The 26,791-nt window shown below is 40.8% G+C and overlaps 1 protein-coding gene across 3 annotated transcripts in view; it reads right to left on the reverse strand.

Moving 5' to 3' along the window:
* Positions 1–26,791, reverse strand: part of ATRNL1 (attractin like 1) — a 1,055,790-nt gene that overhangs the window by 390,044 nt on the left and 638,955 nt on the right. The window lies entirely within an intron of this gene.

Below are 26,791 nucleotides of genomic sequence, written 5' to 3' on the forward strand. Positions count from 1 at the left end.
GCTTATCTCCAACAAACATTGTTCCTGTCTCCACTACAGCAAGTTAATCTCCAGCAGGCCCACAGTAGTCACCAAAAGAAAAAAGGTGAATTAACTGAAAATGACAACTGATTTTTGGAAAAAATCGGTTATCTGAAAGAAGAAATTTCATGTGTCTACAGTGTTCTCCTGTTTTGGCTATCTGTAATTTAAAGGAATGTAGGGACTGCAACTTGGCAAGACATTAATTAGTATGATGTTTTGGATTGGCACATCAGGCAGCAATGGGTATATTTTGTCCGGGGTACCAAGTATATCCTTTGCTAACTACTTTGAATAGCAACACTTCAAAGAATATTGCTGTTATATTCCCAAAGAGAGAGCAGCAAAAATGTAGTTTATTTGTGTAATACCTGAGCTATTAAATCTCTACACTTCCCACCCAGCATTTGCCTTCCCTCCCCTATTCAAAAATTCCAGACACTTATTCTAATTTTTGACAATAGTTCTCTCAGCTAGATCTTCTTATGGAGTATTGGTAATTCCCTCCATCCACTCATTTTGGGGAGAAGCTGTACAGAATCCCACCACATCCTATTGAAGCTTTCTATAGTGAAGGGGAAGGCAAAAAGATTCTAAAAGCTTGTATCCACTGTTAGAGTCCAGGATACCTTTGAATTGGTCTGTACAGTCATTTTAAAAAAAACCAAGGATTTTCTAGCTACATCTAAGTGCCATTGATTAAGACTAGTACTTCTCTTGTGCATAGTATTCCCAAGACCAACTTGCCAACAGGACTGAAATTATGACCTGGAAGATATTTCTCTAGGGGGCAAGAGTCCATGTCAATTCATTCTTTAGTCTCTCTTCTGAGATTGTTAACTCAAGTACCCATTAATAATAATTGTGACATGGACAACAGTCTGATAAGGTCTGGAATGAGAGAGCCCCCCAAACATTTCTTCAGCTGCAGGCCACAGTCAGCTGCATCTTCATATATTTAACAAAATAAAATAATAAACTGTGCAACCCTCATAACCTAAGTTCTGTCAATACTGTAAAATACATGGAGTTAGAATTTTGAATCAATATTTTCTTTGTTTAAAGACCTCTTCACTGGGAATCTCCTAAACCCTTTTTATCAATTCCTTGTTTGGACATCCTTGAGAGAGCCTGCTACAGTGGCACCTAAGTGTAGCAGAAGGAAGAACCATATGAGAGGGGGGAGGAGCTTCCGTTAAGCAGGTCAATTAAGTAATTAAAATCAATAGCTTAGTTTTACTTGAGACGCTCAAATCTGCCTGGTCAGATTCAAGACGATTGATCGCCCTGAATTTGGCAGTGGAAAAGAACAGTTAAATAAATGCAAATAAATGCTTCTAAATGCAAAGCTCTACCTTCTTAATGGCCAATGTCAATGGCCAACATTTCTTATGAGGGTTCTTTAATCCTCTTTGGGCCTGTTATGGAGAAGGAAAAATGTGGTCTCACTCCTTCTAGGACCACTATTTATAATTATGTTGTGCTTTTATTAGTTTCTGGTACAGAATTTTTTTTAGGTAATTGAGTTTTCAGTGGTTCTTGTAGCTATAAGATTGCAGAACTGTTCTGATCCATTGGTTTTGCTAATTTCAAAATTATTTTCCCTGTTGAAAACTTGGGTGGGGGGGGGGGGAATGGGAAAGAGGAGAGTAAACTAATGGTAATAAAGGATGCATAAGAGCCAGGTGCTGGTTCAGGAACCTTAGGGAATACAGAGGAGGAATTTCAACACTATTATTTAATCAGCCAAAATGTAAATCATCATTTTCCAGCTGTTCTTATTGAGAGAATCCGATGCAATGAGCAATTTTAAGCCATGCACCCTTTTATTAACAGTGTGCTTTTTGCTAAGAAGGGTTATTCCACCAAAAGCTTTTGGTACAATCTCTATAATCATAAAGGGAGATGAACATAGATTCACTAGTGTAGAATGCACATACATTTACTGTTATAACTATTTATTTAATTATTTCTGTTGATATTTTAACTTTTTTTAAAAAAAACTGTCCCTGGCCCCTATCTCCAGTTCTTGCTTGAAATCAGGGACTAGTAGACTGATAACCCCTGGGTCTGCGCAGAGTAAAGAACTCTTCTGGTACAAAACATGAAATAAGGGTAAAACTACTTGTTCCCTCCTCTCCTACAGGTCCAGCTCAGGGATAAATGGGGATAACAGTCACCTACCACAGTTTACAGTGGTGGGACTTGAAACTGCAGGAATCAGAGGATGGGTACATGAGCATGAGAGAGTTGGCATAGCAGAGATAGAAGAGACAGCTGTCAGGTTGGCCAATTAGCTGTATCACAAGAGCTGCACTGAGAGCAGCATAGCGTGATGCATCCCTCGAGTGGTCCAAGAGACCATTGCCAGGATCTAGACCCTTTTCATAGGAAATGCTCTCATTCACCTTTGTCCTACTCCCTGAATGTTTTTCTTGAGCTGCCAGGAAAAAAAAAAACTGTGTACAGGCCACAGACCTGAAGCCAGTAAGATGAAAGTTCTTGCATTACTCTTCTCACTTGAAGTCTGATCCAGCTCCTATGGAAATCAATGGAAAGACTCCAACTGCATCCTATAGGAGATGGACCAGACTTTTTGATTCTTAATCAGTGGCCAGTTACCTTGCCTATAATCTATAAAGAAGGCATCCTTCCTGATGATGATGATGATGTGGTATTCTCTCGCACTGAGGATACTTCTCCAGGGAAGGGAACTCCAGTTATTAGAGATAGGTATTAGTATAATGGGTGATTCAATCATTAGAAACATAGATAGCTGGGTTTGCGATGACAGAGAACCATATGGTTACTTGCCCACTTAGTGCAAAGGTTGCGGATCTCTCAAGACCTCTAGATAGGTTTGTGTAGTGCTGGGGAGGAGCTGGTGGTTGTGCTACATGTAGGTACCAATGACATAGGGAGGAATAGGAGAGGGGTCCTGGAGGCCAAATTTAGGCTGCTAGGTAAGAGATTGAAGTCCAGAACCTCGATGGTAGCATTCTCTGAAATACCTGCAGTTCCAAATGCAGGGCCAGTTAGACAGGCTGAACTGCAAGGTCTCAATGCATGGATGAGACAATGGTGTAGGGAGGAGGGGTTTACATTTATTAGGTACTAGAGAAACTTTTGGGAAAGGAGGAAGCTATACAGGGAGGATGGGCTCCACCTAAAGCAAACGGAACTGATAGCTGACACTTAAAATTTAAAACGTTGTAGAGCAGTTCTAAAACTAAGCACTGGGGGGAAAGCCAACAGATGCAGATTTCAGAGTAGCAGCCATGTTAGTCTGTATCCTCAAAAAACAGGAGGACTTGTGGCACCTTAGAGACTAACAAATTTATTTGAGCATAAGCTTGCGTGAGCTATAGCTCACTTCATCAGATGCATGCAGTGGAAAATACAGTGGGGAGATTTATATACACCAAGAACATGAAACAATGGGTGTTACCATTCACACTGTAACGAGTGATCAGGTAAGTTGAGCTATTACCAGCAGGAGAGCGGGTGGGGGGGAACATTTTGTAGTGATAATCAAGATGGGCCATTTCAAGCAGTTGACAAAAACAGGGGAGGGGAGATAAACATGGGGAAATAGTTTACTTTGTGTCATGAGCCATCCACTCCCAGTCTTTATTCAAGCCTAAGTTAATTGTATCCAGTTTGCAAATTAATTTCAATTCAGCAGTCTCTCTTTGGAGTCTGAAGTTTTTTTTGTTGAAGAATTGCCACTTTTAGGTCTGTAATCGAGTGACCAAAGACATTGAAGTGTTCTCCAACTGGTTTTTGAATGTTATAATTCGTGATGTCCGATTTGTGTCCATTTATTCTTTTACGTAGAGACTGTCCAGTTTGGCCAATGTGCATGGCAGAGGGGCATTGCTGGCACATGATGGCATATATCACATTGGTAGATGTGCAGGTGAACGAGCCTCTGATAGTGTGGCTGATTTGATTAGGCCCTAGGATGGTGTCCCCTGAATAGATATGTGGACACAGTTGGCAATGGGCTTTGTTGCAAGGATAGGTTCTTGGGTTAGTGGTTTTGTGTGGTTGCTGGTGAGTATTTGCTTCAGGTTGGGGGGCTGTCTGTAAGCAAGGACTGGCCTGTCTCCCAAGATCTGTGAGAGTGATGGATCGTCTGTCAGGATAGATTGTAGCTCCTTGATGCATTGGAGAGGTTTTAGTTGGGGGCTGAAGGTGATGGCTAGTGGCGTTCTGTTATTTTCTTTGTCTCTCAGATCTTAGGAGACAGGCCAGTCCTTGCTTACAGACAGAAGGTTATTTGCTAGTCTCTAAGGTGCCACAAGTACTCTTCTTTTAACAGGTGCAGAGGAGCACATAGTTTGGACATCCCTTAGGGAATCTCCATTTATAGCTCCTTCCCTATGTCCTAATAAGGAGGAGAGGATGGAAGATGATAAAATACAGGTAGGATCTGATTAGAAACAGTCAAATGAGAACAGTCCCATTCAATTACATCATGTAATGGCAGACAGCTAAAAAGTGTCAAGTTTTTAAAGTTCTTGTATACCAATGTTACAAGTCTAAATAATAAAATGGGTGAACTAGAGTGCCCCATATTAAATGAGGATATTGATATAATAGGCATCACAGAAATTTGGTGGAATGAGGATAATCAATGGGACACAGTAATACCACGGTACAAAATATATTGGAAGGACAGAACAGGTTGTGCTGGTGGGGGAGTGGCATTATATGTGAAAGCAGAGAATCAAATGAAGTAAAAATTGTAAATGAATTGAGCTGTACCACTGAATCTCTATGGATAGAAATTCCATGCTTGCATAAGAATATAGCAGTAGGGATATATTACAGGCCACTTGACCAGGATGGTGATAGTGACTGTGAAATGCTCACCAAGGTTAAAGAGGCTACTAAAATAAACTCAATGGGGAATTTCAACTATCCCCGTATTGACTGGATAGATGTCACTTCAGGAAGGGATGCAGAGATAAAGTTTCTTGACACCTTAATTGACTGCTTCTGGGGCAGCTAGTCCAGGAACCCACAAGAGGAGAGACAATTCTTGATTTAGTCATAAGTGGAGCACAGGATCAGGTCCAAGAGGTGAATATAGCTGGACTGGTTGGTAATAGTGACCAAAATTAAATTTAACATTTCTGGTGGGGGAACACTACAGTGGCTCAACACTGTAACATTTAATTTCCAAAAGGAGAACTAAACAAAATGAGGAGGTTAAACAAATTAAAAGGTAAGCACCAAAAGTAAAATCCCTGCAAGCTGCATGAAACTTCTTAAAGACAGCATAATAGAGACTCAACTTAAATGTACACCCCAAATTTAAAAATGTAGTAAGAGAACCAAAAAGAGCCCTTGTGGCTAAATAACAAAGTAAAAAGCAGTGAGAGGTAAAAAGGCATCCTTTAAAAAGTGGAAGTTAAAGCCTAGTGAGGAAAATAGAAAGGAGCATAAACTCCAGCAAATGAAGTGTCAAAATAAAATTAGGAAGGCCAAAAAATAATTTTAAGAACAGCCAGCCCAATATTCAAAAAGTAATAGCAAAAAAAATTAAGTACATCAGAAGCAGGAGGATTTAGTTGGGGATTGGTCCTGCTTTGAGCAGGGGGTTGGACTAGACTACCTCCTGAGGTCCCTTCCAACCCTGATAGTCTATGATTCAGGAAGCCTAAACAACCAGTAGGGCCAGTGGACTATCAAGATGCTAAAGGAGAACTCAAGAACAATAAGGCCATTGTGGAAAAAGTGAATTAATTAATTTCACTGGTCTTCATGGTTGAGGACATGAGGGAGATTTCTAAACCTGAGCCAGTCTTTTTAGGTGACAAATCTGAGGAACTGTCCTAGTTTGAGGTGTCATTAGAGGAGGTTTTGGAAAAAATTGATAAACTTAACAGTAAGTCACCAGGACCAGATGGTATTCACCCAAGACTTCTGAAGGAACTCAAATGTGAAATTGCAGAACTACTAACTAATTTGTAACCATCATTTTAAATCAGCTTCTGTACCAACTGGCTGGAGGATAGCTAATGTGACACCAATTTTTAAAAAGGGCTCTAGAGGAGACCATGAGAATTGTAGGCTGGTAAGCCTGACTTCAGTACCAGGCAAACTGGTTGAAACTATACTAAAGAACAAAATTGTCAGACACACAGATGAACATAATTTGTTGGGGAAGAGTCAACATGGTTTTTGTAAAGGAAAATCTTGCCTCACCAATCTAGTAGAATTCTTTGAGGGGGTCAACAAGCAAGTGGACCAGGGGATCCAGTGGATTTAGATTTTCAGAAAGCCTTTGACAAGGTCCCTCATCAAAGGCTCTTAAGCAAAGTAAGCAATTGAGGGATAAGAGGAAAGGTTCTCTCATGGATTGGTAACTGGTTAAAAGACAGAAAACAAAGGGTAGGAATAAATGGTCCCCTCTCAGAATAGAGGGGTAAATAGTGATGTCCCCCAGGGGTCTGTACTGGGCCCAGTCCTATTTAACATATTCATAAATGATCTGGAAAAAGGGGTAAACAGTGAGGTGGCAGAATTTGCAGATGATACAAAACTACTCAAGATAAGTCCCAGGCAGACTGAGAAGAGCTACAAAAGGATCCCTCAAAACTGGGTGATTGGGCAACAAAATGGCAGATGAAATGTAATGTTGATAAATACTAAGTGATGCACATTAGAAAGCATAATCCCAACCATACGTATAAAATGATGGGGTCTAAATTAGCAGTTACCACTCAGATTTTGGATAGTTCTCTGAAAACAACATCCACTTAATGTACGAGGGCAGTCAAAAAAGCAAACAGAATGCTGGGAATAATTCAGAAAGGGATAGATAATAGGACAGAAAATATCATATTGCCTCTATATAAATCCATACTGCATGCAGATGTGGTCGCCCCATCTCAAAAAAGATATATTGGAAAAGGCCCAGAAAAGGGCAACAAAAATGATTAGGGGTATGGAATGCCTTCCCTATAAGGAGAAATTAATACGACTGGGACTTTTCAGCTTCGAGATGACTAAGGGGGTGGGGGAGGGTTAGGATAGAGGTCTGTGCAGTCACGACTGGTGTGGAGAAAGTAAGGAAGTGTTTTCTCCTTCTCATAACACAAGAACTAGAGATCACCAAATGAAATTAATAGGCAGCAGGTTTAAAAACAACAAAATGAAGTATTTTTTCACACCATGCACAGTCAATCTGGAACTCCTTGTCAGAGGATGTTGTGAAGGCCAAGAGTATAACAGGGTTCAAAAAGAACTAGATCAAATTCATGGAGGATAGGTCCATCAATGGCTATTAGCCAGGATGGGCAGGGATGGTGTCCTTGGCCTCTGTTTGCCAGAAACTGGGAATTGGCAACAGGGGATGGATCATTTGATTACCTGTTCTGTTCATTCCCTCTGGAGCACTTGGCATTGGACACTGTCAGAAGACCGGATTCTGGGTTGGATGGACCTTTGGTCTGACCCAGTGTGGCTGTTTATGTTAAGATTTTACTAGTCATGCAGGATGAAGATCAGAAAGTGTACAATTCAAAGAAATTGCCACAAAAAGAATAAACACTTGTACTTTGGAAACTACATGGATGAACATTTTAATTAACATTGTTACCTTTTCTTGATCAAAAGCAATAAATTTCAATGTTTGGTTTTCTCTTTTTATATAGAAGTAATCAGGGATTTTCATACTAAACTACAAGGACAGACTTCTCAAACTTGCTGTGCTAATGAGGAAGAGAAAGACATACTGTAAAGTTCTATCTCATTATCAATGTTTCCCCAGCAAACAGCCTCTAAAGAAATACAGTTTTGTTTCTAAGGTTTGTTTCTAACTAATGTGCTGTTATAAACAAATTGCACTCTGTATCTTACAGTATTCATGTTTAATTATAATAAAAACATTTATTCCTGTTAACACACATACAAACTCAAGTACAAATAACTTAGAATGACATGTTTTCATTAAAAGAAGTATACATTTGAGGAATTGGTATTATAAATGAAAGGAAGGTGAAATTAAATAAAATTTCTAAGCAAAAATTCAAATGTCCAACTTTTATTCTCAAGTGCAAAGGGAAATTTAAAAAAATGTTAAAATGCATGTGGCATGCTCATATGACATACATATATGGCATATGACTACACAGCCTCCCAGGATTTTATCTAAAACTTTAGTTTGCATTATTGTTTAGGATAAATTTCCATACTGGAGAAATAAAAACCAAACATTTCAAACATAACCAATGCCATTAAAATTAAAAGATGCCTTGCATTCTATGCTAAACATTCTTCAGATTTACTAAATTTACTAATGATTTCTTTGAAGTATCATTTTATTCTAAAACCAAAAAACAACTTTGCTTCAAACAAAATAAAGATTGCAAAGGGAAAAATATATTTCCCTACCACATTGTTTACAAAACACAAGCACTTAAATGAACAGTTAAGACCTCAGAAATCTTACCCTGTCCACATACCAAACAAATAAAATGGGTACAATTCTCAACACTGTCTAAGGGCCAGACTTTTAAAAGAATGTGTGCAGCTAAAGATTTAGTGGGATTTTCAAAAGCGCCTAGATGCCTAACTCCCATTGGTTTCAACAGGAGTTAAACACCTAAGCACTTCTGAAAATCTCAACAGGTGCTTCTCTGCATCTTTTGGTGCCTAATTACCTTTAAATATATGGACATAATTGACTTTGTTAGCTAAGACCCATAGTAGTCTAAGTCCCACTGACTTTCAAAGTCAATGGACTTCGCCTGCAAGTTGGTCATGGTGACTCACTCAACTCTCACTAGTGGCTCCTAGTAGCTGCATGTTCACCACACTCCAGGACCTTGCCTTGGCTGGTATGATAAACCTTGTGAGGGTATCTAGCAGTGACTGCTAATGAAAACCTGTCTGGTCCTCCAAGTGCACATAATCTTCTATGGTGAAGCCAGCAAAACAACTTCCAAAGTACAACACTGGCAGAAATGGTACTGAAGCAAACTAGTGGATAGCTCGGAGCAGTTTTGTAGATGGAGTACAATACACTGGTCAACCACAAAGTCAAGGAGTTGTGGTTGAACACTTGGTGAGTACTGGACCATAGAAACTAAATAAAGACTGGAAAGAGGGGGGGAAAAGAATGCAGGTGCCCAGACAAACACGAGCCACATTCACCGATTGGAAAGTATGCAGTTGGAACAAACACAACAATACACAAATTGGAATATGGAATGAAAGAACATTATACCAGGCTGGAGCACTTGCAGTAATGATAGAGTTAAAAAGATATGAGTGGGAAATTATTCATTTAACCAAAAAAAAGGGAAGGCAAAGGAGAATTCTATCAGGATGAACACAGGATACTGACATCAGGAAGAAAAGATGGTAAACACCAGGATGGAGTTGTATTGTTGCTAATGCCAGGGAATTATGGCATTTAACCTGATATTGCCTCATATGCTGAAGGTGAGATTTAGAATCAAACCTGATGCAGTCACAATAGTCCATGTGCCAAACTTAGCAGTGCCAGAGGAAAAAATTGACATTTTATCATGATCTACAGAAAATAATACACACAGTTTCAAGACCAGATGAACTGGTGCTGGAGTATTTTAATGTAGAAGTAGTATTGGGTTGGAGCAACCGGCAGATTTGGACTTTATAAAGAAAACAAGAGAGGCAGCTAAACTTCTGCCTAAATTACTACCTCATGATAAAAAATATGCTACTTCAACAAAGAAAGCTGCAGAGAAAGTGGACTTATATATATCCTCTGATGGGCAAATAAAGAAAATGATAGACTTCATAACTGAATCTCGGATGAACATCAAGTGCATCAACATTCAGATTATCTGTGGCTGATATCAATAGGATCATAAGTTAGTGTTAAGTTAGAGGTTGAGGCCAAGGGCAACTGAAAAAGTGCCAAGAACTAAGATCTATAGTGTGGGTAAATTAGAGCCAAATTTCAGGAAAGAAAACTAAGAAGCCTAGTGGAGAAACATCATGTCTCTCGTGAAAGAAGAAATGAATGTTGAAGAGGCATGAAACCGTGTAAAAAAAAATTATATTAAGAGTGGTTGAGCAAGTTTTGGGGTATAAGGTCTACACAAAGAAACCAAGATGGAGAATACATTAAGAGCTGCAGTTGAGTGACAAGTGTAGGAAGCTGCAAGTCTATTAGCTGAGTACAATGGGTTGACCAGAGAGAGAAAACAAAGACACAAATAACTGGATAAATGAACAATGTAAAGGAGCAGAAGAATACAGAAAGAATTGCAGCACAAGGTTTTATCACAAGATAAGGGAACTGTGGGGGACATATGTATTGAAGATGTCAGTGGTGACAAACGAGGACAAACAAGCAAAGAGAAGACCTGCAGAACATAGTAGACAAAACGGTCCTGAAGAAGCTTCCCAGTACAAAAATTGGAGAGCACAATCTGGAATTCTTAGTAGTAATAAAGATCTCAAAGTCTGAAAAAGAGAAAAGATGTGAGGAAATGACAACCCAGATGCAGAGTTGTTGCAAACAGGCAAGGGTCTCATGGTAAAGGTGATGCACAAACTATTCAAGATTTACAAGCAAGAGCAAGTGCGGAGTGAATGGGGGAAAGCATTAATAGTACTGATCCTCTTTTAAAAAGGAGATAAGAGAAAGTGCAAGTATTATAGAGGAATTAGCTTATTGAGTGTGCCAGGAAAAGTATTCCTCAAGACATTGCAGAAGAGAATGAAGAGGGACATGGAAACGGTGCTTGCAGAGAAACAGGCCGGATTTAGGCCAGAGTGAAGTACAACAGATCAGCCATGTTTTATAATAAAGTAGCTTGGTTGTGGAATTGGGAAAGTACAGGGGCCGGGAAGGAAGAGTGTCCTGGCTGATGATGAAGTGGGATGAGTAAGTCTCAGCTGATAACAGTGTGGTGGGTAGGGCAAGGAAAAAGTCCTGGCAAAAGTTAGAGTGTAAGGAATCCCAGACAGTGGTGGTTGTTACTTTTGTGATGGAGAGATTCTGCTGCCACCACAGCCACGGAAACACAGTAGCTCGGAAGTCCATACACCACAACCACTCAGATGATTAAATGACCTCCTTTTAATCTTGCTAGCAGTGAATCAACTTCCATGCACTTGCTTCTTGTAACCCTACATTCCATTCATGTCTTGCTCTGTAACCAGCCTACTATCACCTGCTCAGTCCTTTCCTCTTCAGCAGCTGAGTTTCTCATTACCCTTCCCTTAGATCTTTCCTTTCATATCAACCTAGATTTGTCTTGCCCACCCCACACCAGCTGATCATTATGTCCCCCTCATCCATACTTGTTGCTCTACAGTATCCCCTAACTGGACCCTTAGATGGGAGACTGAGAGGAAGAATTAATTTACCTGCAGCTGTGATGCTGCTTCACAGCTCCCAATTCTGCTCTGCTAGTATCATAGCAGCAGCTGAAAAATCCTGTCTCCTTTTAACCAGAAAATGCAAACATGGTCTGAATATGGGGCATACAATCTAAAATAAACTATGACATTTAAAAATGCAAGTGCAATCAAAATTCCTTTAAAAGTTAATTTGTCTCAAGTGAAATAACACAAGTTAAGCAACATCCTTCAAGTTCATTTAAAACTAATTATATGGAGAATTCTTCTTATCCAGATGTAAAGTACTTATAGTGCTATTTTTGGGAGCAATCCTGAAAGCCATTATATTCACATCTGTATTCCTAATGTGAATAGTCCTATTAAAGTCATATAAATTGCTCCTCAAAACTCACTTCTTACATGCCCACCACTACTGAGGTCAAACAAATGACCCCTCCTCTGTGGCTGTACTTATATTTGTAAGTTCTGTGGGACAGGGACTATGTCCTGCACTTTTCAATATTTTTTTTTTCCAAAACTGAGTACAGGATTTAGGATCTTAAGTGCCATTTTCAAAAGTGATTTTTTTAGGTGCCTAATTCCAATTGAAATCAATGGCAGTTAGATGCCTAATACTTTTGAGGATCTGGGCTTTAGGAGCCTAAATCTCATTTAAAATAATTGGAAATTAGGCTCTCGGAACCAAGTTTGAAGAAGTATTTAGGTGCCGAAAGGCGCCAAGTAGGATTTTCAAAAGCGCTGAGGTACCTAACTCCCATAGGAGTTGATGCATAGGCCACTAGGCACCTATTTGCATCTTTAGGCACCTGAAAACCTTGACAAATGTGGCCCTGAGTGACTAACTCATGTTTAAAAGTGGGACTTATTTTTGAAAATTTAATTATTTTCTCTTTTACAACTGTGATGGGGCATATAAACCCCACACTGGACAACAAGAGGTTAATCATAGAATCAGACTTTAAGGTCCAAAGGGACCATTATGATCATGTAGTCTGACCTCCTGCACAACGCAGGCCACAGAATCTCACCCACCCACTCTATAACAAACCCCTAATCTACTTTATTGAGGTCAGAACACGTAGGGATAAAGTAGCTTTTGTTAATCCCTCCTATCTTCCACTCCTTGTAGGCTTTCTGCTTTTTCTTAATCACCTCTCTGAGATGCTTGCTCATCCAGCTTGGTCTACAACTCCTGCCTATGAGTATTTTTTCCCCTTTCTTGGGATGCAGGCTTCCGATAGCTTCTGCAACTTTGACTTGAAGTAATTCCATGCCTCCTCCGCCTTTAGATCCACAAGTTTTCAGTCCAGTCCACTTCCCTAACTAATTTCCTTATTTTTTTTTAAAGTTAGCCCTGTTGAAATAAAACCCTAGTCACAGATCTTTTTGTTTATCCATCCATTTAGTTTGAACTGAATTAACTCATGATCGCTCGAACCAAGGTTGTCCCCTACAACCATTTCTTCTATGAGGTCCTCACTACTCACCAAAACCAAATCTAAAATGGCATCCCCTCTTGTTGGTTCAGCAACTACTTGGTGAAGGAATCCATCAGCTATCGCACACGGGGAAAATCTGAGCCCTATTATTATTACTAGCACTTATCCTCCAGTCTATATCTGGGAAGTTAAAGTCTCCCATGATCACACAATTCCCATTAGTATTTACTTCATTAAAAACATTAGAGGTCTCTATCCATATCCAATTCTGATCAAGGTGGTCTATAGCACACCCCAAGCACTTTCCCAAGGGAGGCTGTCATAAATATAAAGGGAAGGGTAAACCCCTTTGAAATCCCTCCTGGCCAGGGGAAAGCTCCTCTCACCTGTAAAGGGTTAAGAAGCTAAAGGTAACCTCGCTGGCACCTGACCAAAATGACCAATGAGGAGACAAGATACTTTCAAAAGCTGGGAGGAGGGAGAGAAACAAAGGGTCTGTGTGTCTGTCTATATTCTGTCTTTGTCAGGGATAGACCAGGAATGGAGTCTTAGAACTTTTAGTAAGTAATCTAGCTAGGTACGTGTTAGATTATGATTTCTTTAAATGGCTGAGAAAAGAACTGTGCTGAATAGAATAACTATTTCTGTCTGTGTATCTTTTTTGTAACTTAAGGTTTTGCCTAGAGGGGTTCTCTATGTTTTTGAATCTAATTACCCTGTAAGGTATCTACCATCCTGATTTTACAGGAGGGATTTCTTTATTTCTATTTACTTCTATTTTTATTAAGTCTTCTTGTAAGAAAACTGAATGCTTTTTCATTGTTCTCAGATCCAAGGGTTTGGGTCTGTGGTCACCTAGGCAAATTGGTGAGGCTTTTTACCAAACCTTGTCCAGGAAGTGGGGTGCAAGGTTTTGGGAAGTATTTTGGGGGGAAAGACGCCTCCAAACAGCTCTTCCCCAGTAACCAGTATTAGTTTGGTGGTGGTAGCGGCCAGTCCAAGGACAACGGGTGGAATATTTTGTACCTTGGGGAAGTTTTGACCTAAGCTGGTAAAGATAAGCTTAGGAGGTTTTTCATGCAGGTCCCCGCATCTGTACCCTAGAGTTCAGAGTGGGGGAGGAACCTTGACAGAGGCTCTAATAGCTTTCTTCCCCAATGTGATTTTTGCCCAGACAGACTGTCTTATCCATTCCATCATTTCTTATTTCTTTACCGTCTACCTCATCATTGATATACAATGCTACTCCACCACCTTTGCCTTTATTTATGTCCTTCCTAAACAGCACATACCCTTCAATACCTGTAGTCCAGTCATGACTACTATTCCACCATGTTTCTGTTATCCCTATAATATCTGGTTTCACTTCCTGCACCAGCAGCTCTAGTTCCTCCCATTTTGTTACCTAGGCTCCTCAAATTAGTGTACAAACATCTTAATTTTTGCTGTTTGGTTTCGCTCCCATTCTTTATCCGATTAGGCACAGACATTGTACTGCCAGTATCTCCTATTAGATTGGTATCTACAGTACCCTTCCTCCTTATGTCCATTCTCCTACCCACAGCTGTATCCTTTCTTACTACTTTTTCTTCCCTTTAATGTTAAAATCTGGCGTGGGGATTACCTGTACATCTCCCAACCATCTTCCCCAGATCCCAAGTTTAAAGCTCTCAATCAATTGGGTCAGCCTCTATCCCAGAAGTCTATTTCCTTCCCTACTCAGATGAAGTCCATCCCAAGAGAACAGTCCTCTGTCCATGAACGCTTCCCAGTGGCCAGACACCCCAAAGCCCTCCTCATAGCACCACTGCCCCCATCTGTTGATCATCATAATCTTGTCACTCCTTTGTTTCCCTTCTCTAGGAACAGGCAGAATCCCGCTGAAGATCACCTGAGCCTCAAATTCCTTTAGCATCTTCCCCAGCCTGGCATAGTCTCCCTTGATACGTTCCAGCAAGAATCTAGCCGTATCATTTGTCCTTCATGTGGGAACAATCAGTGGATTCTTTCCTGCTCCCGTTAGGATCCTCTTCAGCCTCAGGTCCACATCCTGTATCTTAGCACCCGGCAGCCAGCACACCCTTCTCTCCTCTGGATCAGCTCTGGTTACAGGCCTGTCTATTCTCAGTAAGGAGTCCCCAGTCACGTAGACCTGCCTTTTCCTGGTGATGTTGCAATTTTCGGGTCTATCCTCTGTTCCCTCTGGCTGCAAGTCCTCTCGATTCCTACTGTCCTTTGCAATCCTCTGCAACCCATCCTGTATCCTCCTGGGGCTCATATTTGGTGTTACCGCCATTGACTCTTCCCCTCTTCCTATAGGACTAGCTGCTCTTCTCTTCTTCCTTGCCCTTTCACCTTCAGTGACCACCTGCTGTGCCCCTTCTTCATTTTCCAACTCCGCAAACCTGTTCCTGAGCTCTATTTCTCCTTCACTAGCCCATCTTTTCCTTTGCCTGGTTTTCTTAGTCACATGCTTCCACTGTCCACTTTCCTCACACAGCAGGCTCCCCTCAGAATTCCCCAGTCCTACTTCCATCTGCAAGTCTGAGCTTTTTCCTTCAGCTTCCTCATGTCTTTGCTCCATCATCTGCTTGAACCCCCTTCTAAACTCTCCACCTGCATCTCCAATCCTTGGATCTTTTCTTCTATCAGCTCTATTAGGCAGCACTTCCTGAAGACAACTCTTTTCAGGTACCCCCTCCAGGATCATGTACATACCGCAGCTTCCACATCCAGTCATCTTCATTGTGTCTTCCACTGCTGTCTCTGTATCTGTTATAGCCTTCTCATCTAAGTTCTACAAATACCTTCTCCTCCAACAGAACTCCTCTTCACACTCCCCTGTTTATAGCTCTGTTTGCTGCTCTGGACTAAGCCAGACCCTCCCTTCCCACCACCCTGCAAGAGATGCACAGGCTGGAGAAGAGTTAAAAGGGAGCCAAACAGCTCACTTGTGGGCAGGCCAGGAAAGATAACAGACCTTTACCTTGCAGCTCCTAAAGAAAGGATGGAATGAAGGTGGGATCTCTCCTGCGCACAACTGCCTGAAGATCCCTACCTCAGGGAAGGGAGTAGCAGCTTCTGATAGATCCTAAGAGGGAAGCATTTCCCAATTTATTTGTGTTGACTCCCTGTGTTTGGTTTATGGACTACCCCTGAAGGGGAGAGATTCTGAACTAACATGGCTGAAGGGCCAAAGTACCAAAAGAGACAGCTGCCACTCCAAGAGGGGGAGTTACCACACCATGCCCAGTCACAAAGTGGTGCCATTTGGGGAGAAGACGCACTTCAAATTTTCCTGTACAGACTGTAAACTATGGACAATAGAGAGGGCAGCCTTAAGGCATTCTTGGATGGCAGATCCTTTTGCCATCCTCACAAAGCCCTGGGCTGGAGTCCAGTGGAGTGGGAGGGCCTGGGTTCCCCTCCCAAAACCCCCTCTGCAGGTTGAAAGGCCTAAGCCTGACCACTGAACTGCAGCCAGTGGGAGCTTTGGGGAAGGTAGCTAGAGGGGCCAGGGCAACACACAGACCCCTGTGCCCCCTCTACTCCAGGTCCCAGCTGCTTCCCGGAGCAGTACAGGGGCAGGGAGGGAGCCTGCCCTGCCCCTGGTGTGCCCTGGCCAGAGCCGCTCTTGGTAAACACTGGGGGCGGGGGTGCAGAAAATAACCTTGTGTTTGAGACCCCTGAGTTAGTCATTAGGTTTGTATCTCGGTAATATGCTAGGCCAGTGATAACGCAGACTCATAAAATGCACAGGGCTCTTTAATCACATTTTCTGCAGCTGTCACAACAAAGTAATTACCCCCAGCAATTCTAGAAGTACCCAGAGCAACCCTATCTTAGATAAGGTTATTCCAAGGTGAGAAAAGGGGTGAGAATGTGTGTATCAGAGGTTAGGAGAGAGATAGTAACCAAATCTCTCTTGGCAGATGTCAAAGAGGCTTCTGGGAAGGATTTTTTTTGTAGTATCTGAAGTGTGAAATAGTCTAAACTCAAGGTCTTCTTGCTTAGGAACTATGCAGATGGGGAAATGTCTTTCAATTCACAGAGTAGGTGTGACTGATCAAAGACTTCTGCTTTTTAACAGGATCTTTTAGATCTCAGCATAACACTCACAACCCAGTCAACTGTCATCCAGAGAAACTTTGAACCTGGTTGGAGACTCCCACCTGATATCTGAGACAAAAGACCAGTAGTTTAAAAAACAGGACTTTATGGATTTTAACATCAGACCCACAATATTTAAATAGATGGGGAAAAGGGCAGGGGGAGAGAATAAAAAGAAAAAGTGACCAGGAAAAGCATCAAAGGCAATGTGTGAGATCAGAGCTTGCTACACCTCCAGCAGTTAGAAGGAACTGAGGGACAGTTGGGGCCACTCCCTCTTATATCCTAAGAACCCTCCAGGATGGGAAAGGGATGGAGGGGTAAGTGTCACCAACAGACACTGCTTTCTACAAGGTTCTAGAAGCTCCAGGTGCAGGAGTCTTGATCCCACAAGTATGAATATCAGAGGCCACTTGAAGAACTACAAATACTAACATATATGCAACCTGCAGAAATAAAGGTGTACAGAATAAAGCTCTTTGTGTTTGTTAAATCTAATAAAAACACATAGAATTATTCAGAGAATTTTAAAATTTTATATAACGATATAAATTATTTCCATTAGAACACTTCTATTCTTCCCAGAAGAACTGATGTCAATATAGAATCTTGCCTCTAATTTATAAGCATACATTCATTAATGCTTTAATACAATAAATACCATAATTTGGCAAACTAGGATGAAGTAGCTAAAGGGCATGTTTTCTCCACATTATGGCCAAAATTTAGTCCAGTATCTGGAGTGAAGCAGCACAATGCAGGAACTGGTTAACTCCCATTCTTCCAACATCTCAGAACTTCCACACGAGAACACTATACATGTCTACTTACATATCCAGGTTACACACACACATTTAGTTTTTCCTCTACAGAGCAGCTGTTCTGCACGACCAATCCAAAACAGCCTAATCCAGCATAGTTGGCCTAGAAAGATCACCCTAATGAACAGGGGTGTGAGAAACTTTCTGGTTGCATAAAGCTGGCACAGTGGCTGCATTAAATGTTTCTCCTAGGACGAGCTTTAAGGTTATTTTATGCCATGGTACAACTCCAGCAACACTGAAAGGGAGCTTGAGTAGAGGTAATAACTGAAGGAAAGGGGCATTCTTAAGCCCTGGAAATCCCCGGCTGCCTTATCAGGACCTTAAGGCCACTGGCAGCTGACATGAGTTAGAACAGTATTTAGGCTGCTCTAATTTCACACTAGAATACAGATGTTATATACAGTTGACCCAAGATGGAAAAAGTACAAAGGACAACTTATCATCATCACCTCCATCTGAGCAGCGCTGTGTGCTTCTCAGTAGTAGGTAAAGATCTGGACCATAGCTTTAGAAGTTTACATCACTACCAAGCACAATGAACAGCAAACAACTCATGATAAGTATCTTAAGAAAAATACTTTAAGCTTCCTTGTTGCATAAAAGAAGAAAAATATAGAGAGGAAATAGTAATAAACCTTAAAAAAGGAATACTACTGGAAACATATAGTTTAATAAAGCTCAGCAGGAAAGCATTTAATAAGATTGTTAAAAAATTTAATTGGCAGGTGTGTGGCATAGAGAAAATACTTAAGTAAAATAAACTAAGAAATCAATAATGCTTTCATATAAACATCTTAATCTAAATGTTGAATGCAAAACTAACAGCATAGTCTAGAACTCATTTTGTGTGTTGGCCAAATTATTAATGTATATCAGTTACCACTTATATTGTACTATCAGTGATTGCAAATTGCACTTTTAAAATGAAACATCTTAAATTTAATATTGGGGCAATTAATTAGGAGAGAGTTGCCTTTACATCTTAGTATTAACCTACTGTTTGTCAATACATTTTAAAATGTAGAAGAAGAGTTTAATCCCCTTGCCCCCCAATGCTATAATGGACTGAAATTGTATCTCACAGCTGGTCCAACAAAGCCCAAGCTTATTGGCCTTTAGTGCAATGAACATAGGAACACAGACCTGTAAGGGACCTCCTAAGTCATCAAGTCTAGTCCTCTGATGTCACAGACAATCCTGTTCATAAACTTCTCAAGCTCCATCTTAAAGCTAGTTAATTTGCTTAGCCCTACTACTCTTATTGGAAGGTTGTTTCAGAACCTAACTCACCTGATGGTTAGAAACCTTCTTCTAATTTCCAGTCTAAATTTATTCATGACCAGCGTATACCCGTTTGTTCTTGTGCCAACACTGTTCGTTAGCTATACTGCTCTTCTGCCTCCCTGGACGTTTATCCCAAAATGTACTTATGGAGAAAAATCATATCCCTCCTCAACTTTTGTTTTGCTGGGCTAAACAAGCCAATCACTCTTAGTTTCTTCTCATACAAAATGATGATCGGGGAATGGAGAGCTCAATAGCCCTTCTCCAGTACCTGTTCCAGTTTGAATTCATTTTTCTTGAGCATGAATGACCAGACTTTTACACTGTATTCCAGATGAAATCTTACTAGTGGCTTGTACAGTGGCATTAATACTTCCCTATCTCTACTGGAAATACCTCATCTGATACTTCCTAGAATTGCATTTACCTTTTTCACAGCTTCATCACATTGGTGGATTGACACCCAAATCTTTCTCCTCCTCTGTCACTTCCAATTGACGAGCCCCCAGATTATAGCAGAAATTCTCTCTTTCCATTTCTATACACTCATTTCCATTCTGCATTTACTCACTTGTTTTACATCATCATCCTTTCAGATTATTGGGACAAACTATTAATTTGGGTTTTGGGGCATACCTAGAAAATCCTTAACTTCTACCCCATCCTTGCTGTATAGCAGCCCACTTTCTTTTTTCTTTATATGTCTAAAGAACCTTTTATAGATTGTTTTAATTTTCTTTGTAAAGTCTAACTCATCTTGACTTTTTACCAGTTCTCACTTTATCCCTACACTTGTTGACCTTCAAGACAGAGCATTCATAGCTGATCAATCACTGTTCTGATTACTTGCATGCTTACTCCCAATATCCTTTTTGCAGTACTTATTCATCAAGTTAGGTCTGGAGCTCTTCCCTAGTAAGTTTTTTCCTTTGCTTGGGATGCAAATTCTAGATAGTTTTTGCACCTTTGACTTAAAGAAATTCCAACCTTTCAACACATTTAAGTCCTTAAGCTCTTCTGCTGACATCACTAACTAGTTCCCTTAATTTCTCAATATTTGCCTTGCCTTAGTTACTGACCTGTTTTTCATGGTCCTTGCAGTTGATTTAAACTGAATCAGTTCATAATCACTTGATACAAAGTTATTTTCTACAACCACCTCTTCTATAATATCCTATCTACTTACCAAAAGCAAGTCTAAAACAGCAAACAGGAGCACTCTTGTTGGTTCAGTGATTATTTAGTGAAAAAATCTTAGGCTTTCATAACTGGGACCTACCATTATTAGTAGCATTTGTTCTTCAATCTATATGTGGAAGTTAAAGTCCTCCAGAAAGACACAATTTCCGCTAGCCTTTATTTCTCTAATAACACTAAAAAGAAGTTTATCCATGAAACGCTCATCTCTTCTTTCAAATATTTACCTGAGGGTCAGAAGGAGGTAAAGATATGGCTGAGTGGGAAATTGGTTATTTACAGGAGTATGGTTATGAAAAAGAGTTCATGTATGTTTTCATTAGATTATGTGAAAGCACTCTGAGACATGTGAAGGGGTGCATTTTATAAATCTAAAAAATAAAATAAACATACATATGAAAATCTATATATGTATGCATGAATCACTTCATATGTATGAAGTCATAATCCTACCCTAACTGCTATGGGCCTGCCAAGAGCCCACTATGGTAAAGTATATAGGAATTATCTATTATCTAGACATAGTTCAGTATCAAACTTTGATATAGAATAGGTCAGGAAATAAAGCTTAATTGCAAGTGTTTGTCTAGAAGATTGTGACATAGCTTGCATTCTATATACCAACACAGTATCAAATGAAAATGAACTTTTTGTAAAAATCCTGTCGTACTGTCTAATAAAGTTCTAGATGTGAACTTCAGTAAGTCTCTGCAGTTCCTCCTTTCATCTCTTTCAAACAGCAAGTAAAGAAGATTTATAATCAAAGTGGTTTAATTTAATGTATATTGAAATGAACCTTCATAAAATAAATAGAACATCTCACCCGTTAAGTGTGATTATGTTTCTTTCACTCGTGGAAAAGACTTTCATATTTCATACACCTTTATGCTCCTCTACTGTAAGAAACATAATACTTACCCGTCATGGGTGAAATATGCTATATTTTTCCAACAAGTAGAGTTATATAAAATAAAAAAATAAAATAAAATAAAAAGCCACATCTATTTAATTTGAAGGCAAAGAATTGCATAGACAATCCAATGAACTCTTAGTAATTTCAAAGAAAAATCTAGACATGAAGACAATTGAACATATTTTAAAAACAAATATGCCTTGGTAATCAGTATTTTATGCAGTAGTATTGCATAATATTGTTTAGTTACATTAATCTGAGTTACCATTGAGTTTGGCATTGAAGCTTTAAGTGTATTCTGTAATCCAGTGGTTCCAACTTGTAGTCCATGGATGCCTGAGGTTGACTATGCCTAAGATTTCCAAAGGACTGTGCACCTCCATTTGAAAATTTTTAGGGGTCCACAAATGAAAAAAAGTTGAAAAACCACTGCTGTAATCTAAATACCAGAGATGAATGAGTCAGTTCGGGTTGGGGGGGGGGGGCGGGATTTACGATCCCAAACTGTAGCTCAGCTAGCCTTCCAAAGCAGAAGATTCATATAGTTTTGGAAATGTATTTTGGTTTTCTGTTTACCCTTTGGTCTCTGCCTAACTGACCTATGCTGCTCTGTTAGTCTAGTGGGGCTGTTAGAATTTGAAATGATAAATGATCAAAATATTAAATGTAATCAGGAAAAAAAAGCAAAGTACTCTCGCCGAGGCATTGGAGTCAAATGAAACCGACAAGCTGAATAGACTAACAAAGAGTTTTTGTCCACCTTGTGCAACATTCAGAAAGACTTCTTCCATTGAATGTGTGAAGGCAGGCTTTGCAACATTAAATGGACATGAAAATAGCCCCACATGTTTCTATCCACCATGGAAGCATATTTTGAAAGATCCCATATCACCACCTTATCCCACAAAAGTTGGTATATGGTAGAAATGGCACTAATGTATAAAGAACACTCACTGAACATGCCAAATGCATTGTTCAAAGGGAAGTGAATTACCTTGAGCTCATAGGTTTCAGAGTAGCAGCCGTGTTAGTCTGTATCCGCAAAAAGAACAGGAGTACTTGTGGCACCTTAAAGACGAACTAATTTATTTGAGCACAAGCTTTCGTGGGCTACAGCCCACTTCATCGGATGCATAGAATGGAACATATAATAAGAAGATATATATATATACACACATACATACAGAGAACATGAAAAGGTGGAGTAAGAGGCTAATTAATTAAGATGAGCTATTATCAGCAAGAGAAAAAAACTTTTGTAGTGATAATCAAGATGGCCCATTTAGATAGTTGACAAGAAGGTGTGAGGATACTTAACATGGTGAAATAGATTCAATATGTGTAATGTCCCAGCCACTCCCTGTCTCTATTCAAACCCAAGTTAATGTATCTAGTTTGCATATTAATTCAGGCTCAGCAGTTTCTCGTTGGAGTCTGTTTTTGAAACTTTTCTGTTGCAAAATTGCCACCTTTAAATTTGTTACTGAGTGGCCAGAGAGGTTGAAGTGTTCTTCTACCATTTTTTGAATGTTATGATTCCTGATGTCAGATTAGTGTCCATCTATTCTTTTGCGTAGAGACTGTCCAGTTTGGCCAATGTACATGGCAGAGGGGCATTGCTAGCACACCTAATAAGATGTGCAGGTGAATGAGCCCCTGATAATGTAGGACTGGAAGGGACCTTGATAGGTTATCAAGTCCAGTCCCCTGCACTGAGGCAGGACTAAGTATTATCTAGACTATTCCAGACAGGTATTAGTCTAACCTGTTCTTAAAACCCTTCAATGATGGAGATTCCACACCTCCCTAAGTAATTTGTTCCACTACTTAGGAGGTTTTTCCTAATGTCTAACCTAAATCTCCCTTGCTGTAATTTAAGCCCATTGCTTGTCCTATCCTCAGTGGTTAAGGAGAACTATTTCTCACCTTTCTCATAATAAGAACATTTTACATACTTAAAGATTATTATGTTCCCCCCTCACTGTTCTTTTCTCCAAACTAAACAAACCCATTTTTTTCAATCATGTTTTCTAGACCTTTAATCATTTTTGTTGCTCTCCCATGCACTTTCTCCAATTTGTCCATATATTTCCCAAAGTGTGGTGCCCAGAATAGGACACAATACTCCAGCTGAGGCCTTATCAGTGCTGAGTAGAGCGAAAGAAGAGGCTACTCACCTTATGCAGTAACTGCAGTCTGATGTGTGTGTGGGTGCTCCACTTCAGGGCCCATGTGCCTCTCAAGCCCTTGATCAGAGATTTTCAGCTAGTGGTGTCCCTTCGCCCTGCACATGCACCCTAAGCTTCCTCATGCCAGACACTGAGGCCATATAAGGGTGCACGGGCGAACCATCCTCAGTTCCTTCTCTACCCTAGTGTCCCCTAGGGAACAGACCAAAGCAGAGGGGAAGGAGAGTGGGTAGGGGAGCACCCACAGGGACATACATCTTGAAGAACCACAGTTATTGCACAAGGTGAGTAACATCATCTTCTTTGAATAGTGTCCTTATGGCTGCTCTACTTCAGGTGACTTCCAAGCACTATCTCCAGAAGAAGGAAGGAGCTTCAGAACAGAATCCAGAACTGAAGAGAATACTGCCAAGCCAAGTGCTGCATCAGCTCTGATGGCATGAATAAGGATATAATGTTTTGAAATCTATGAAGTGGCTACTGTGATTCTGTATGATTGAATATGACCCCCATCTATATCATGGAAAAGTTATGATTTGCTAAGTATGATTATCCTGTTTATATGCATTTATCACTTTCTATCTAAAGTTACGAATATTGGCTATGCACTGGTATCTTATATATGTGTTGTATTCCCGCGTAACACCCGGATAGAACTTACATTACAGCCAGACAGCTATGTGTTGATCATAAAATCATAGAAGATTAGGGTTGGAAGAGACCTCAGGAGGTCATCTAGTCCAACCCCCGGCTCAAGGCAGGACCAACCCCAACGAAATCATCCCAGCCAGGGCTTTGTCAAGCCGGGCCATAAAAACCTGTAAGGATGGAGATTCCACCACCTCCCTAGGTAACCCATTCCAGTGCTTCACCATCCTCCTAGTGAAACTGTTTCCTAATATCCAACCTAGACCTCCCCCACTGCAACTGTACCCACTGCAACTTGTTCTGTCATCTGCCACCACTGAAACAGCCTAGCTCCATCTTCTTTGGAACCCCCTCTTCAGGTAGTTGAAGGCTGCTATCAAATCCCCCCTCACTCTTCTCTTCTGCAGACTAAACAAGCCCAGTTCCCTCAGTCTCTCCTCGTAAGTCTTGTGCCCCAACCCCCTGATCATTTTCACTGCCCTCCGTTGGACTCTCTCCAATTTGTCCACAGCCTTTCTGTAGTGATGGGACCGAAAGTGGACGCAATACTCCAGATGTGGCCTCACCAGTGCTAGAGGGGAATAATCACTTCCCTCGATCTGCTGGCAATACTCCTACTAATGCAACCCAATATGCCATTGGCCTCCTTGGTAACAAGGGCACACTGCTGACTCATATCCAGCTTCTCATCCACTGTAATCCCCAGGTTCTTTTCTGCAGAACTGCTGCTTAGCCAGTCGGTCCCCAGGCTGTAGCGGGATTCTTCCGTCCTAAGTGCAGGACTCTGCACTTGTCTTTGTTGAAACTTATCTGACTTCTTTTGGCCCAATCCTCTAATTTGTCTCAGTCACTCTGCACCCTATCCCTACCCTCTAGCATATCTACCTCTCCCCCCAGCTTAGTGTAATCTGCAAACTTGCTGAGGGTGCAATCTATCCCATCATCCAGATCATTAATGAAGATGTTGAACAAAACCAGCCAAAGGACCAACCCTTGGGGTACTCTGCTTGATACCAGCTGTCAACTAGACATCGAGCCATTGATCACTATCTGTTGAGCCTGACAATCTAGCCAGCTTTCTATCCACCTTATAGTCCATTCATCCAATCCATACTTTTTTAACTTGCTGGCAAGAATACTGTGGGAGACCATATCAAAAACTTTGCTAAAATCAAGATATATCACATCCACCGCTTTCCCCATATCCACAGAGCCAGTTATCTCACCATAGAAGGCAATTAGATTGGTCAGGCATGACTTTCTCTTGGTAAATGCATGTTGACTGTTCCTGATCACCTTCCTCTCCTCCAAGTGCCTCAAAATGATTTCCTTGAGGACCTGCTCCATGATTTTTCCAGGGACTGAGGTGAGACTGACCGGTCTGTAGGTCCCCGGGTTCTCCTTCTTCCCTTTTTTAAAGAGGGGGCACTATATTTGCCTTTTTCCAATCATCTGTGACCTCCTCCGATCACCACGAGTTTTCAAAGATTATGGCCAATGGCTCTGCAATCACATCAGCCAACTTCCTCAGCACCCTCGGATGCATTAGATCTGGACCCATGGACTTGTGCATGTCCAGCTTTTCTAAATAGTCCTTAATCTGTTCTTTCACCACTGAGGGCTGTTCACCTCCTCCCCATACTATGTTGCTCAGGACAGCAGTGTGGGAGCTGACCTTGTCTGTGAAGATCGAGGCAAAAAAAGCACTGAGTACTTCAGCTTTTTCCACATCATCTGTCACTAGGTTGCCTCCCTCATTCATTAAGATCATCTGACATAGAAAGCTTTAATGTGGGGTTTCAAAAGCGTCAAGACCATAAGAACCTGATGATGAGGGGCTGAGTAAACATTGGCTTACTTGCAAGTGATCTGTGATAGGACTAAAACAGACTAGGAGTTAGCTTTTGAGTTAGATTCAGAAGAGCTATATGTCCATTAAAAGTATCCCACTTTGGGGCCATTGTACTTTATCACAATCTTTGCAAATGAGGTTCCTTAAAATAACTTTAAAGAGGCAGGGTATCAGTGACTCCATGCATAAGGAAGTCTACTATATCAGAAGCCACACCTTGAGAAACAGGACCCTCAGATTGACAAAGTGATAATTCATACATTTTTGAGGTGAAAAGTACCATTATGATCCAGTCTGATCCCTTGCATGATATAGGCCATATCCAGTATTATTTGCATGTAAGGCCTATGGTTGTTTAGCTAGAGGAATCACACCAAAAAAAAAAAAAAAAGAGAGAGAGAGAGAGAAAAAAACCAGGGGGAAATTTCAAAAGGGGAGCACTGTATAATATCTCTGTAAAATATAGGGAAAATGTTACAGAAAACTATGACACAGAAAAGTCAATTTCCTTATGGAGAGAGACTGGGCCACACAAAGAGACTAAGGCCTTGCCTACACTGTTGGTGCTGTGTAGGTTATGGGTAGCTACACATCACAGTGAAAAACAGGCAGCATCCACATAGTGGAGTATAGCTACAAATGACTGTGAAAGGCTCTGGCAGGGGAGAGGCTATGGGGAAAGGCTCCGGCAATTCCCTGCTGCCAGAATCTTTGACAGCAGAACGGAACAGCTCTGGCAGCAGGAGCCTTTCCCCACCACAGGGAAGTAGGGGAAGACCCCAGCAGTGAGGAGGCAGAGGGACACTACACTGCTAAAAATAACAATTTAGATGGGGGAGGCACTGCTTGGGTGTGTAGACAGCCACATAGGGTATATGTACCCTACAGTTCTGGTGTCTCTTCATTCTATTCACCTAAGCAGTGCCTCACTGCTGTTTATA

Source organism: Caretta caretta, chromosome 7 (assembly GCF_965140235.1).
Source record: "Caretta caretta isolate rCarCar2 chromosome 7, rCarCar1.hap1, whole genome shotgun sequence".
In the NCBI taxonomy this organism is placed as follows: domain Eukaryota; kingdom Metazoa; phylum Chordata; order Testudines; family Cheloniidae; genus Caretta; species Caretta caretta.